The following is a 14,642-nucleotide window of genomic DNA, read 5'->3' as shown; positions in this document are numbered from 1 at the left end:
GACATGACCTCCACTGGCCAGGAGGCTGAGAGGCCAAACAACCCCAATATGGAGGAACCCGAGTCTAATCAATGTGAGCCAGAAATAAGACCCATAGAAGAGAGAAGAGAACCTGCTACCAGCATAATCTCCAGCACAGACCCCCATCAGCAGCCACATCCCCCACCAACAACATCACAAAGTCCTGACACCGTCCTCATAATGGACTCAAATGGGAAATACCTGAATACATGGTGGCTATTCCCAGGAAAAAGGGTCAATAAAATCTGCTGTGCAACTATTGAGCAGGTGACAGCGGTCATCAGTAATCCACGGTTTTCCAACCCAAACCATATCATTATACACACCGGCACAAACAATCTGCCAGACCAGCACCAGCAGATCTCAGGACAACTGGCCCAACTAGCAAAGACGGCACAACTAAGATTCCCAGACAGCAAAATCATTCTGTCATCTCTGCTCCCAAGAAAGGATATACCCAACCACACCTTCCAGAACATCAATATGGACCTAACAGCAAGAATGAAATCTGTGCCAGGAGTGATTCTGGCCCAACACCCTTCCATAAATCACGATCACCTCTATGACAGTAAGCACCTGAACAAATCAGGGGTCAGGCTTCTGGCCAAAGAGCTGAAGGACATTGTATTAAACAGAGACCACCCTGGGCCTGGATCCAACACCAACCAGAATCCTGTGAAAAGACCTGCGACAATAAGAAGGAAAGAAACAACAATTATATCAAAGGAAGCTGAAAACATACACCCTCACCCAAAATTGGACCATCAGAGGAGGAGACCACCATGGAGGAGTTCACCGACCTCACACAGAGACATGCGAAACAGAGGCATACAGAGCAGAGACATACAGAGCAGAGATATGGAGGAGATAAAGACTCTACTCAACACAGTGTGCAAGAAACTAATGTGACTGGACGGAAACAACACCATTAATAAACCAGTCAGAGATCCGGTGTGTCCTACACAGCCATACTCATTACAAGGTATATACACCCAAGATATATAGAAAAAAAAAAAATGATCTCACTTACAATCAGCAGCTGGAATATTCAGGGTCTCAACACCTCGGCCTTTGGATGTAAAACAAATGACCCTGACTTTATACAAAGACTGAGAAATATAGACATTCAGATCCTCCTGGAAACATGGACCAGAGCCGAAGACGAATCTCTGGTGCCCATCAGATACAGGGAAATCTTTGTCCCTGCCCTGAAAAATAAAAACATCAAACAGGGCCGGAGCTCAGGAGGAATACTGATCTGGTATAAAGAGGAGCTCCACCAGTACATCAAACCGGTGAAGAGAGGAGGCAAGCCACATATGGATCAGAATCAGCAGCTCCATCCTCACCTCTCAGTCTGATGTCTATCTCTGCGCCACCTATGTACCACCGCCAGAGTCACCCTACTTCAATCCAGACTGCTTTGAGATCTTACAAAGAGAAGCCTCCCACTATCAGGGCCTGGGCAAAGTTCTCATCTTTGGAGACCTCAATGCAAGAACAGGGAGAGAAAACGACTTCCTGACCACGGATGGGAACATCTACATATTTGGAGCAGAGAATAACGGCCAAGACTCAGTAGTCACAGAGAGAAACAGCTATGATAGCACAGTCAACAAAAGTGGTAAAAAGCTCCTGAACGTATGCAGAAGTTTAGGACTTCATATTCTTAAAGGACGAACCAAAGGAGACTCCTTAGGGAGGTGCACACTAAACCCCCATGTAGGGAGGAGTGTAATAGATTATGCCATTACAGATATGAACCTGGCAAATATCAGCGCCTTCATAGTCTGCCCACAAACGCACCTGTCAGACCACAGCCAACTTCTTCTGTACCTGAAATCTACAGAGAAACCATCCACTCAAAAGCCACAGCAGAGCGGCCTCTTCACCCGGCCTCCATCCTATAAATGGCACAAAACGTCGGCATTAAAGTATAAAGAGGCTCCCAGCAGACCTGAAATACAGCGGATGCTCCACCACTTCTACCACTACGAGTACCAGCCTAACCCAAAGGGAGTGAGTCAAGCTGCAAAAGACCTCAACAATATATTCTATGCAATGGCCAGACTGTCCGACCTTAAAAAAGTCAACTACAAGAGACCAAAAGAAAAACAGATCAATGGATGGTTTGACAGAAAATGTAAAGCCGTACGGAAGACCCTGATAACAGCCTCAAACAAGAAATACAGAGACCCCAATCACCCGGGTCTGAGAAAAGCCTATAAAACCATACAAAGGCAGTACAAAACCATCCTCAGGAGGAAGAAGCAGAGTTACATCTCCACCAAACTTAACCAACTCCAAGACGCCCTCCAAGACAACTCCTTCTGGGAACTATGGAACCACATGGGCACAAAAGACAAGAAAAACAACATCCATATCCAAAATGGCAACATCTGGCTCCAGTACTTCAGAGACCTCTATAAAGACATTCCAAAGGAAGAACTAAGCCAAGAACAGGAAAGCATAATGGCAAAACTAAAAGCAATGGAGCAAAAAGTAAAAAATTTCCAAAACCCCGTGGATACACCTATTACATTACAGGAAGTAGCAGAGAGAATCTCTTCCATAAGATGTAGAAAAGCTGGTGGTCTGGATGGAATCCTACCAGAAATGCTGAAGTACAGCCCACCAGAAATACAGGCCGCAATGGTTAAACTCTTCAATATTGTGCTAAGTGCCGGCTACTTCCCTCATACCTGGAATCAAGGCCTCATCACACCCATCCACAAGAATGGGGACACGTATGACCCAGCCAACTACAGAGGCATATGTGTCAGCAGCAACCTGGGAAAACTGTTCAACAGCATCCTGAACAAGAGGATCCTCAGTTTCCTCACTGAGCACAACGTCCTCAGCAAGAGCCAAGCAGGGTTCATGCCAAACCACCGCATTACCGACCACATCTACACCCTGCACAGCCTCATTCAGAGACACGTCCACAATACAAAGAACGGGAAGATATACGCCTGTTTCGTGGACTTTAAAAAGGCCGTTGATTCTGTGTGGCACCCAGGCTTATTCCTGAAACTGCTGGAGAGCGGAATAGGAGGAAAGACCTATGATGTTATCAAAAGCTCCTACACCGAGAACCTCTGCAGTGTGAGTGTGAACGGCAGAAGAACGGCCTATTTCCAGCAGAGCCGGGGAGTCAGACAAGGCTGCAGCATAAGCCCAACGCTCTTCAACATTTACATCAACGAGCTGGCTACCGCTCTGGAATCTTCCACAGCAACAGGTCTCACCCTCCACGATGCGCAGGTGAAATTCCTGCTGTATGCAGATGACCTGCTGCTTCTGTCACCAACCGAGAAAGGCCTCCAAGACAACCTGAAAATCGTAGAGAAATTCAGCTCCACCTGGGCACTACCGATCAACCTAAAGAAAACCAACATCATGGTGTTCCAGAAGAGAAAGAGAAAATCAGACCAGCACCCTTCATTTATCCTCAACAACTGCGCCCTTACAGGAACGGACAAATGTACCTACCTGGGCCTAGAGATTCACCGATCAGGGAGCTTCAAACAAGCCATAGAGACACTGAAAGACAAGGCATGCAAAACCTTCTGCAGTCATATGTTAAAGTTTGGGCACCCCTATTAATGTTAACCTTTTTTCTTTATAACAGTTTTGGTTTTTGCAACAGCTATTTCAGTTTCATATATCTAATAACTGATGGACTCAGTTATATTTCTGGATTCAATCAAATGAGGTTTATTGTACTAACAGAAAATGTGCAATCTGCATTTAAACAAAATTTGACCGGTGCAAAAGTATGGGCACCCTTATCATTTTCTTGATTTGAACACTCCTAACTATTTTGTACTGACTTCCTGAAGCACTAAATTGGTTTTGTAACCTCATTGAGCTTTGAACTTCATAGCCAGGTGTATCAAATCATGAGAAAAGGTATTTAAGGTGGCCACTTGCAAGTAGTTCTCCTATTTGATTCTCCTATGAAGAGTGGCATCATGGGCTCCTCAAAACAACTCTCAAATGATCTGAAAACAAAGATTATTCAACATAGCTTTTCAGGGGAAGGATACCAAAAGTTGTCTCAGAGATTTAACCTGTCAGTTTCCACTGTGAGGAACATAGTAAGGAAATGGAAGAACACAGGTACAGTTCTTGTTAAGCCCAGAAGTGGCAGGCCAAGAAAAATATCAGAAAGGCAGAGAAGAAGAATGGTGAGAACAGTCAAGGACAATCCACAGACCACCTCCAAAGACCTGCAGCATCATCTTGCTGCAGATGGTGTCACTGTGCATCGGTCAACAATATAGCGCACTTTTGCACAAGGAGAAGCTGTATGGGAGAGTGATGCGAAAGAAGCCGTTTCTGCAAGCACGCCACAAACAGAGTCGCCTGAGGTATGCAAAAGCACATTTGGACAAGCCAGTTATATTTTGGAAGAAGGTCCTGTGGACTGATGAAACAAAGATTGAGTTGTTTGGTCATACAAAAAGGCGTTATGCATGGAGGCTAAAAAACACAGCATTCCAAGAAAAACACTTGCTACCCACAGTAAAATTTGGTGGAGGTTCCATCATGCTTTGGGGCTGCACCGGGAATCTTGTTAAAGTTGAGGGTCGCACGGATTCAACTCAGTATCAGCAGATTCTTGACAATAATGTGCAAGAATCATTGACGAAGTTGAAGTTACGCAGGGGATGGATATTTCAGCAAGACAATGATCCAAAACACCGCTCCAAATCTACTCAGGCATTCATGCAGAGGAACAATTACAATGTTCTGGAATGGCTATCCCAGTCCCCAGACCTGAATATCATTGAACATCTGTGGGATGATTTGAAGCGGGCTGTCCATGCTCGGCGACCATCAAACTTAACTGAACTGGAATTGTTTTGTAAACATGAAGGTCACAAATACCTTCATCCAGGATCCAGGAACTCATTAATAGCTACAGGAAGCGACTAGAGGCTGTTATTTTTGCAAAAGGAGGATCTACGAAATATTAATGTCACTTTTATGTTGAGGTGCCCATACTTTTGCACGGGTCAAATTTTGTTTAAATGCAGATTGCACATTTTCTGTTAGTACAATAAACCTCATTGAATCCAGAAATATAACTGAGTCCATCAGTTATTAGATATATGAAACTGAAATAGCTGTTGCAAAAAACAAAACTGTTATAAAGAAAAAAGGTTAACATTAATAGGGGTGCCCAAACTTTAACATATGACTGTATGCCATCCTAAGGAAGCTCTACCATCTAAAGCCCCCAGTGAGGGTCTGGTTAAAAATGTTCGACTCTATCATCGCCCCAATCCTCCTGTATGGCAGCGAAGTCTGGGGTCCTCACACCTACCCAGACTGGTCAAGGTGGGATTCAAGCCCAACAGAAATATTCCACCTGGAATTCTGCAAGCACCTTCTCCAAGTCCATCGGAGCACCTCCAACAGTGCTTGCCAGGTCGAGCTGGGCAGATTCCCTCTACACCTAACGGTTCTAAAGAGGGCACTGTCATTCCGGGCTTACCTACGTAGGAGCAATCCAAGCTCCCATCACCATAAAGCCCTGACACATGTAGGGGAAACAGAAAAACCAGGACCCTCGGAACAGCTCACCCAAACCCAACCTGACCAGAACACCAATCACAACAACCTGACAAAAGCCAGAATCAGGAAGATGGTAGACGAAGGCCAGGAGAGGTACGTAAGTGACTGGAAGAACAACATCATCAGCTCACAGAAACTGACCATGTACCAGAGTCTACAGAGAGACTACAGACTGGCTCCATACCTGGAGAAACTCCCGGACCCCAGAGACCGCAAGATCCTGAGCCGGCATAGACTCAGTGCCCACAGTCTGGCCATCGAATCCGGCCGACACAGGCAGAGCTACAAGCCCAGGGAGGAAAGACTGTGTGTTATGCCGCGCTCACCAGGAGGCGGGGCTTCGGCCCCGACGTCACTCCCTCCGGTACGGCGGTCCCTCAGGGGTCCCCGTCGGGTGCGCACGCGCAACTCTCGTCCCCGGGTCTCCTCCTCCATGCCACGTTTGCGCTTGCGCGCTCCTGTCAGTGCTGTATAGGGCTCGGTCCTCTCTATGGTATTGGAGGACCTGACCCGGAACCACTAGTGGTCATGTGCTTTCTGGCTAGGTCCTGACCCGGAACCAGTAGTAGTCATGTGCTATATCAGACGACCTCCCCCTAGGGGAGGTGCCTGATTATTGTTGTGCTTCCTGGCTGGGTCAGCTGGGTCCCAGCCTGGCTGTGCGCTGTTCTCAGGTCCTCTGCTCTGTCTGCTATTCTGTGGTGCTCCTAGCACTTGCTCTGAACCCTTGTTGCTTCATGCTCAGTTGTGCCTCCTGGCACATCCTCTCGTATCCTGTCCCTTGTTTCTTGCTCCGCCGTGCCTCCTGGCATTCACTCTATTCCTGTGTTCTGTTACTTGCTACACGCCTTATGTGCCCACGTGTACCCGTCTAGCACTACCCTGTACTCAACGCACTCCCGTGTACTCTCCTGTGTTCCCTAGTATCCTGCACCCTCCAGTCACACAGTCTCGTATCTCCTGTGAGCCGGCCGCCTGGTGCCAGCAGTCGTGGTATCGTATCCCCTGGGGCTTGCTCCTGACACTCCCTGTATAGGGGGTGGTCCTCACTAGGCTAGCTCGCCCTGGGAGGGTTGGTGCCGCGACCCAGAGGGTCCACTCCAGGAGTCGCTAACACTCTAACACTGTGCCAACACTGTGACCAGGACGCCCTGGAGGATGAGACCCACTTCCTGCTACACTGCTCCAAGTACTCAGCAGTGAGGGACACTCACTTCAGGAGACTCTCACATTACTTTCCGGATTTCACCACCATGAAGGAGGAAGAGAAAACATATATCCTGCTGGGGGAAGAAGTCATAGACTGCGAGAAAGAGAACTATGATATGCCATGGACTTCTATGGCCCCCACCCTGGATATGCCCCATGCCCCCCATCCACCTTCCCTATGCCATGGACTTCTATAGCCTCATCCTGGATCTGCCCCCATGCCCCCATCCACCTTCCCTATGCCATGGACTTCTATAGCCCCATCCTGGATCTGCCCCATCATTGTGTGTGTATAGTATATCCATCTATAGAGTGTGTGTGTATAGTATATCCATCTATAGTGTGTGTATAGTATATCCATCTATAGAGTGTGTGTATAGTAGATTCAAGATTCAAAGAAGCTTTATTGGCAGGACTAAATACACATTAATTTTGCCAAAGCAAGTGTACAAAAGGGAATAGGGATAGAGACTGTAGGGATGTTGGGTAGGGGCTGTAGGAAAGGTGGATGGGGGCAGATCCAGGATGGGGCTATAGAAGTCCATGGCATAGGGAAGGTGGATGGGGCATATCCAGGGTGGGGGCCATAGAAGTCCATGGCATATCATAGTTCTCTTTCTCGCAGTCTATGACATTCGCTCACATATTGCGCTGCTCAGGATCTTGTGGTCTCTGGGGTCCGGGAGTTTCTCCAGGTATGGGGCCAGTCTGTAGTCTCTCTGTAGACTCCGGTACATGGTCAGTTTCTGTGAGCTGATGATGTCATTCTTCCAGTCACTTACATACCTCTCCTGGCCTTCGTCTACCATCTTCCTGATTCCGGCTTTTGTCAGGTTGTTGTGATTGGTGTTCTGGTCAGGATGGGTTTGGGTGGGCTGTTCCGAGGATCCTGGTTTTTCTTTGTCACCTACATGTGTCAGGGCTTTATGGTGATGGGAGCTTGGCTTGCTCCTTTGTAGGTGAGCCTGGAATGACAGTGCCCTCTTTAGAACCGTTAGGTGTAGAGGGAATCTGCCCAGCTCGGCCCGGCAAGCACTGTTGGAGATACTCCAATGGACTTGGAGAAGGTGCTTGCAGAATTCCAGGTGGAATATTTCTGTTGGGCTGGAATCCCACCTTGACCTGTCTGGGTAGGTGTGAGGACCCCAGACTTCGCTGCCATACAGGAGGATTGGGGAGATGATAGAGTCGAAGATTTTTAACCAGACCCTCACTGGTGGCTTCAGATGGTAGAGTTTCCTTCGGATGGCATAGAAGGTTTTGCATGCTTTGTCTTTCAGGGTCTCTATGGCTTGTTTGAAGCTCCCTAACCGATGAATCTCTAGGCCCAGGTAGGTATATTTGTCCGTTCCTGTAAGGGCGCAGTTGTTGAGGACAAATGAAGGGTGCTGGTCTGATTTTCTCTTTCTCTTCTGGAACACCATGATGTTGGTTTTCTTTAGGTTGACCGGTAGAGCTGAATTTCTCTACGATTTTCAGGTTGTCTTGGAGGCCTTTCTCGGTTGGTGACAGAAGCAGCAGGTCATCTGCATACAGCAGGAATTTCACCTGCGCATCGTGGAGGGTGAGACCTGTTGCTGTGGAAGATTCCAGAGCGGTAGCCAGCTCGTTGATGTAAATGTTGAAGAGCGTTGGGCTTATGCTGCAGCCTTGTCTGACTCCCCGGCTCTGCTGGAAATAGGCCGTTCTTCTGCCGTTCACACTCACACTGCAGAGGTTCTCGGTGTAGGAGCTTTTGATAACAACGTAGGTCTTTCCTCCTATTCTGCTCTCCAGCAGTTTCAGGAATAAGCCTGGGTGCCACACCAAATCAAAGGCCTTTTTAAAGTTCATGAAACAGGCGTATATCTTCCCGTTCTTTGCATTGTGGACGTGTCTCTGAATGAGGCTGTGCAGGGTGTAGATGTGGTCGGTAGTGCGGTGGTTTGGCATGAACCCTGCTTGGCTCTTGCTGAGGACGTTGTGCTCGGTGAGGAAACTGAGGATCCTCTTGTTCAGGATGCTGTTGAACAGTTTTCCCAGGTTGCTGCTGACACATATTCCTCTGTAGAAATTCTATCTGATACTTCCTGTAATGTAATAGGTGTATCCACGGGGTTTTGGAAGTTTTTTACTTTTTCCTCCATTGCTTTTAGTTTTGCCATTATGCGTTCCTGTTCTTGGCTTAGTTCTTCCTTTGGAATGTCTTTATAGAGCCAGATGTTGCCATTTGGATATGGATGTTGTTTTTCTGGTCTTTTGTGCCCATGTGGTTCCATAGTTCCCAGAAGGAGTTGTCTTGGAGGACATCTTGGAGTTGGTTAAGTTGGTGGAGATGTAACTCTGCTTCTTCCTCCTGAGGATGGTTTTGTACTGCCTTTGTATGGTTTCATAGGCTTCCCTTAGACCCGGGTGGTTGGGGTCTCTGTGTTTCTTGTTTGAGGCTGTTCTCAGGGTCTTCCATATGGCTTTACATTCTCTGTCAAACCATCCGTTGATCTGTTTTTCTTTTGGTCTCTTATAGTTGACTTTTTTAAGGTCGGACAGTCTGGCCATTGCATAGAATATATTGTTGAGGTCTTTTGCAGCTTGACTCACTCCCTTTGGGTTAGGCTGGTACTCGTAGTTGTAGAAGTGGTGGAGCATCAGCTGTATTTCAGGTCTGCTGGGAGCCTCTTTATACTTTAATGCCGACATTTTGTGCCATTTATAGGATGGAGGCCGGGTGAAGAGGCTGCTCAGCTGAGGCTTTTGAGTAGATGGTTTCTCTGTAGATTTCAGGTACAGAGAAGTTGGCTGTGGTCTGACAGGTGCGTTTGTGGGGAGGCTATGAAGGCGCTGATATTTGCCAGGTTCATATCTGTAATGGCATAATCTACTACACTTCTCCCTACATGGGAGTTTAGTGTACACCTCCCTAAGGAGTCTCCTTTGGTTCGTCCATTAAGAATATGAAGTCCTAAACTTCTACATACGTTCAGGAGCTTTTTACCACTTTTGTTGATTGTACTGTCATAGTTGTTTCTCTCTGTGACTACTGAGTCTTGGCCGTCATTCTCTGCTCCAAATATGTAGATGTTCCCATCCGTGGTCAGGAAGTCGTTTTCTTTCCCTGTTCTTGCATTGAGGTCTCCAAAGATGAGAACTTTGCCCAGGCCCTGATAGTGGTCGGCTTCTCTTTGTAAGATCTCGAAGCAGTCTGGATTGAAGTAGGGTGACTCTGGTGGTGGTATATAGGTGGCGCAGAGGTGGACATCAGACTGAGAGGTGAGGATGGAGCTGCTGATCCTGATCCATATGTGGCTGCCTCCTCTCTTCACCGGTTTGATGTACTGGTGGAGCTCCTCTAGATCAGTATTCCTCTTGAGCTCCGGCCCTGTTTGATGTTTTTATTTTTCAGGGCAGGGACAGAGATTTCCCTGTATCTGATGGGCACCAGAGATTCGTTTTCAGCTCTGGTCGGTCCATGTTTCCAGGAGGATCTGAATGTCTATATTTCTCAGTCTTTGTATAAAGTCAGGGTCATTTGTTTTACATCCAAACGCCGAGGTGTTGAGACCTTGAATATTCCAGCAGCTGATTGTAAGTGAAGTCATTTTTCTATATATCTTGGGTGTATATACCTTGTAATGAGCATGGCTGTGTAGGACACACCGGATCTCTGACTGATTTATTAATGGTGCTGGTTCCATCCAGTCACATTAGTTTCCTGCACACTGTGTTGAGCAGAGTCTTTATCTCCTCCTTTATCTCTATAGATGGATGTACTATATACACACTCTATAGATGGATATACTATACACACACTACAGATGGATATACTATACACACACTACAGATGGATATACTATACACACACACTATACACCCACTGGCCACTTTATTAGGTACACCTGTCCAACTGTGTGTTAAGACTTAATTTCTAATCAGCCAATCACATGGCGGCAACTCAGTGCATTTAGGCATGTAGACATGGTCAAGACAATCTCCTGCAGTTCAAACCGAGCATCAGTATGGGGAAGAAAGGTGATTTGAGTGCCTTTGAACGTGGCAAGATTGTTGGTGCCAGAAGGGCTGGTCTGAGTATTTCAGAAACTGCTGATCTACTGGGATTTTCACGCACAACCATCTCTAGGGTTTACAGAGAATGGTCCGAAAAAGAAAAAAAATCCAGTGAGCGGCAGTTCTGTGGCCGGAAATGCCTTGTTGATGCCAGAGGTCAGAGGAGAATGGGCATACTGGTTCGAGCTGATAGAAAGGCAACAGTGACTCAAATTGCCACCCGTTACAACCAAGGTAGGCAGAAGAGCATCTCTGAACGCACAGTGCGTCGAACTTTGAGGCAGATGGGCTACAGCAGCAGAAGACCACACTGGGTACCACTCCTCTCAGCTAAGAACAGGCATCTGATGGCTACTTTCAGCAGGATAATGCGCCATGTCATAAAGCTCGAATCATCTCAGATTGGTTTCTTGAACATGACAATGAGTTCACTGTACTCAAATGGCCTCCTCAGTCACCAGATCTCAATCCAATAGAGCATCTTTGGGATGTGGTGGAACGGGAGATTCGCATCAGGGATGTGCAGCCGACAAATCTGCGCCAACTGTGTGATGCCATCATGTCAATATGGTCCAAAATCTCTGAGGAATGCTTCCAGCACCTTGTTGAATCTCTGCCACGAAGAATTGAGGCAGTTCTGAAGGCAAAAGGGGGTCCAACCCGTTACTAGCATGGTGTACCTAATAAAGTGGCCAGTGAGTGTATAGATGGATATACCATACACACACACACTATAGACAGACATACTATACACACACACTCTATAGATGGATATACTATACAAACACTCTATAGTTGGATATACTATACACACACACTCTATAGATGGATGTACTACATACACACTCTATAGATGGATATACTATGCACACACTATAGATGGATGTACAATACAAACACTATAGATGGATATACTATAAACACACACTCTATAGATGGATATACTATACACACTATAGATGGATATACTATACACACACACACTATAGATGGATATACACACACTGGATATACTATAAACACACACTCTATAGATGGATATACTATACACACACTCTATAGATGGATATACTATACACACACTATTGATGGATATACTATACACACACTATAGATGGATACACACACACACACTCCATAGATGGATATACTATACACACTATAGATGGATATACTATACACACACACTCTATAGATGGATGTACTATACACACACTATAGATGGATATACTGTACACACACAGTCTATAGATGGATATACTATACACACACTATAGATGGATATACTATACACACACACACTATAGATGTATATACTATACACACTATAGATGGATATACTATACACACACTATAGATGGATATACTATACACACACACTATAGATAAATATACTATACATACACACACTATAGATGGATATACTATAAACACACACTCTATAGATGGATATACTATACACACATTCTATAGATGGATATACTATACACACACACTATAGATGGATATACTATACACACACTATAGCTGGATATACTATAAACACACTCTATAGATGGATATACTATATATACACACTATAGATGGATATACTATACACACACACTATAGCTGGATATACTATAAACACACACTCTATAGATGGATATACTATACACACACTCTATAGATGGATATACTATACACACACTATTGATGGATATACTATACACACACTATAGATGGATATACTATACACACACTCTATAGATGAATATACCATACACAGACACTCTATAGATGGATACACACACACACACACTCCATAGATGGATATACTATACACACTATAGATGGATATACTATACACACAGTATAGATGGATATACTATACACATTCCATAGATGGATATACCATACACACACACTCTATAGATGGATATACTATACATACATTATAGATGGATATACTATACACATATTATAGATGGATATACTATACACACACTATAGATGGATATACTATACTATACACACACACATTCTATAGATGGATATACTATACACACACTATAGATAGATATACTATACACACACACTATAGATGGATATACTATAAACACACACTCTATAGATGGATATACTATACACACACAGACACACATTCTATAGATGGATATACTGTACTATACACACTCTATAGATGGATATACTCTACAAACACTCTATAGATGGATATACCATACACACACACTCTATAGATGGATATACTATACACACACACTCTATAGATGGATATACTATACACACACATTATAGATGGATATACTATACACACATTAAAGATGGATATACTATACACACACTATAGATGGATATACTATACTATACACACACACATTCTATAGATGGATATGCTATACACACACTATAGATAGATATACTATACACACACTATAGATGGATATACTATAAACACACACTCTATAGATGGATATACTATACACACACAGACACACATTCTATAGATGGATATACTGTACTATACACACTCTATAGATGGATATACTCTACAAACACTCTATAGATGGATATACCATACACACACTCTATAGATGGATATACTATACACACACTCCATAGATGGATATACTATACACACACACTATAGACGGATATACTATACACACACAGACACACATTCTATAGATGGATATACTATACACACACTATAGATAGATATACTATACACACACTATAGATGGATATACTATAAACACACACTCTATAGATGGATATACTATACACACACTATAGATAGATATACTATACACACACTATAGATGGATATACTATAAACACACACTCTATAGATGGATATACTATACACACACAGACACACATTCTATAGATGGATATACTGTACTATACACACTCTATAGATGGATATACTCTACAAACACTCTATAGATGGATATACCATACACACACTCTATAGATGGATATACTATACACACACACTCTATAGATGGATATACTATACACACACATTATAGATGGATATACTATACACACATTAAAGATGGATATACTATACACACACTATAGATGGATATACTATACTATACACACACATTCTATAGATGGATATGCTATACACACACTATAGATAGATATACTATACACACACTATAGATGGATATACTATAAACACACACTCTATAGATGGATATACTATACACACACAGACACACATTCTATAGATGGATATACTGTACTATACACACTCTATAGATGGATATACTCTACAAACACTCTATAGATGGATATACCATACACACACTCTATAGATGGATATACTATACACACACTCCATAGATGGATATACTATACACACACACTATAGACGGATATACTATACACACACAGACACACATTCTATAGATGGATATACTATACACACACTATAGATGGATATACTATACACACACTATAGATGGATATACTATAAACACACATTCTATATATGGATATACTATACACACACTATAGATGGATATACTATACACACACATTCTATAGATGGATATACTATACACACACACACTATAGATGGATATACTATACACACACTAGCTGGATATACTATAAACACACTCTATAGATGGATATACTATACACACACTATAGATGGATATACTATACACACACATTCTATAGATGGATATACTATACACACACACACTATAGATGGATATACTATACACACACTATAGCTGGATATACTATAAACACACTCTATAGATGGA

Source organism: Dendrobates tinctorius, unplaced genomic scaffold (assembly GCF_039654945.1).
Source record: "Dendrobates tinctorius isolate UK_male_01 unplaced genomic scaffold, ASM3965494v1 ptg000013l, whole genome shotgun sequence".
NCBI classification, from domain to species: domain Eukaryota; kingdom Metazoa; phylum Chordata; class Amphibia; order Anura; family Dendrobatidae; genus Dendrobates; species Dendrobates tinctorius.
Note: the sequence above shows the minus strand (reverse complement) of the source record.